The sequence below is a fragment of the Oryctolagus cuniculus genome, chromosome X (assembly GCF_051225735.1).
Source record: "Oryctolagus cuniculus isolate XC-2025 breed Fujian yellow rabbit chromosome X, ASM5122573v1, whole genome shotgun sequence".
Taxonomy (NCBI): domain Eukaryota; kingdom Metazoa; phylum Chordata; class Mammalia; order Lagomorpha; family Leporidae; genus Oryctolagus; species Oryctolagus cuniculus.
This window is the reverse complement of record NC_142888.1, coordinates 131,542,120-131,544,987: the sequence shown is the minus strand read 5'-3', so window position 1 is coordinate 131,544,987 and position 2,868 is coordinate 131,542,120. Positions and strand designations below refer to the sequence as shown.

Below are 2,868 nucleotides of genomic sequence, written 5' to 3'. Positions count from 1 at the left end.
TACTAACTTATTCGGAGAAATAAGAAAATGTCTGTTCCCCCCCCACCCCAACCACCACCAGGAGAAAAAAAGCGTTGAATGGATGTCAACCCTTGCATGATCCTGATATTGTATTTTGCACTGTTTTAGAATGTGCTTAAGGAGGCAGGAGCTTGGTGCAGTGATTAAGACACCACTTGAAGGGCCAATGCTGTGGTGTAGCAGGTAAAGCCGCCACCTGTAGTACCAGCATTCTATATGGGCTCTGGTTTGAATCCTGCCAGCTCCACTTCTGATCCAGTCCTCTGCTAATGCACCTGGGAAAGCAGTGGAAGTGGCCCAGGTATTTGGGTCCTTGCACCCACGTGGGAGACCCAAAGGAGGCTCCTGGCTCCTGGCTTCAGATTGGCCTAGCTGTGGCTGTTGTGGTCATTTGAGGAGTGAACCAGTGGATGGAAGATCTCTCTCTCTCTCTGTAACTCTGCCTTTCAAACAAATACACAAAAAGGAAACTTCTTAGAATGTCCACATTCCATATCAAAAGTGCCTGGTTCTAGTAGGCAGCAAGTGATAGTTCAAGTGGTTGTTCTCTGCAACCCCCATAGGAGACCTGGATTGATTTCTGGGCTCCTGGCTTTGGCTTGACCCAGCCCTCACTGTTGTAGGTATTTGGAAGCCAACAAACAGATATAAGGGCTCTCTTTGTCTTTGTCTATATCTCCTTGATTTTCAAATAAAAATAAATAAATAAATACATAATTAAAAATAAAATATGGATATAAATCATGCTAATAATGAATTTTTTAAACTTTTATTTAGCAAATATAAATTTCCAAAGTACAGCTTATGGATTACAGTGGCTTTTTGCCCCCATAACTTCCCTCCTGCCCGCAACCCTCCCAACTGCTGCCCCCTCTCCCATTCCATTCACATCAAGATTCATTTTCAATTATCTTTATATACAGAAGATCAATTTAGTATATATTAAGTAAAGATTTCATCAATTTGCACCCACACAGAAACACAAAGTGTAAAATACTGTTTCAGTACTAGTTATAGCATTAATTCACACTGAACAACACATTAAGGACAGAGATCCTACATGAGGAGTAAGTGCACAGTGACTCCTGTTGTTGACTTAACAAATCGACACTCTTGTTTATGGCATCAGTAATCTCCCTAGGCTCTAGTCATAAGTTGCCAAGGCTATGGAAGCTTTTTGAGTTCACCGACTTCGATCTTATTCAGACAAGGTTATAGTCAAAGTGGAGGTTCACTCCTCCCTTCAGAGAAAGGTACCTCCTTGTTTGATGGCCCCTTTTGGCTAAGATCAAGTGTAGTATCTGTTCTTATCAGTTTAATAATGAATTTTTTAAAAAACATTTATTCTATTTGAAAGGCAGAGTCACAGGAGAGTGAGAGAAAGAGAGAGGAAGGGAGGGAGGGAGAGAGAGAGGGGTGGGAGATATCTTTCACCCACTGGTTCACTACTCAAATGACTACAACTGCCAGGGCTGGGCCAAACTGAAACCAGGAGCCAGGAACTTCCTCTGGGTCTCCCACATGGGTGTACAGGCGGAAGCACCTCAACCATCCTCTGTTGCTTTCCCAAGTACATTAGCAGGGGGCTGGATCAAAGTGGAGCAGCTGGGACATGAACGCAGCTGCCCATATGCAATGCCAGCATCGTACACAGCGGCTTTACCTGCTATGTAATAACTGTCCTGTCTCATAATGAATTTTTACAAATAGGAAATGTAAGAAGGGAAAACTATTGAAACTATCCAATTCTAAATTCTAGAACTGAAAAATATAGTGTATGAAGCGAAAATTTCATGGTATGGTCTTAATAGCAGATTGTAGACAAAAAAGGAGAAAGTCATAAACCTGAATATAAATAAGTAGAAATGATCTATTGTGAAAAACTGAGAGTACAAAAGATTTTTCTAAAATATGAAAGCAACAGAACCACAGTATTCTGTGGAACAACATAAAAAGGTTTCACAAACGTGCATATGCAATCCCACGTGCGTGGAGAAGAGTGGGGAAGAAGAAAGTCTATTGGAGAAAGAGTGATTGAATCGTCCAGGGTATGGAGGTCGATGGGATTTACAGACTCAAGAAGCTCCGTGAACCCCTGAGAAGGCCAAGTGCAGGGAGAAGCGACAGGCAGACGCTGCGGGCAGAGTTCTGAGAGCAGGGGACAAAGAGGAGCTGTTGAAATCAGAGTAAAATCAAACACTACAGATACCAGGACACTAATAAGATGATCCATTGAGTTCTCAGCAGAAACAATGAAAGACAAGGGACAGTGGCCTTTATTAAAGTGCTGAAAGAAAACGTTTTCTACCCGGAAGTCTATATCTGCATCCAGGGAAATTTTTTCAAGAATGAAACTAAAATAAGAACATTTTGAGATAGATGTAGCTAAAAGAATTTTTAAGAGGTCTTCACTAAAAGAAATAGTAAAGGTAATATTTCAGTCTAAGAAAAAGGGAAATATTGATTTTTGGGTAGAAATGAAGAATACCATATTAATATTAAATAATATTCATGTTAATTTCTTCATAATACATTATAACAATTTAAAGTAAAAATTTAAATTAATAGTGTATTTTAGGGTTTACAACATATGTAGATATACAATATATAACAACCACAGCATAGAGGATGGGATGCAGGGGGAATGAATGTGTACAATGGACAGGTTTTTATATTTATGTGAAATAGTGCAATACAAATCATAGGAAAAGAGTGAAAATATATGCAACATATATTGTAACACCTATTCACAATTCAAAGTGGCATTGGTAAATAGGCAATAAATAAATTAAAATTTGATTAACCTAGGGAGGAAAGGATGAACATAGGAATAAAAATGGATATGAC

At 39.3% G+C, this 2,868-nt stretch overlaps 1 pseudogene; it reads left to right on the top strand.

The window, feature by feature from the left end:
- Positions 1-1,281: 1,281 nt before the first annotated feature.
- Positions 1,282-1,389, top strand: LOC127488382 (U2 spliceosomal RNA; annotated as a pseudogene).
- The last annotated feature ends 1,479 nt before the right edge of the window (positions 1,390-2,868 follow it).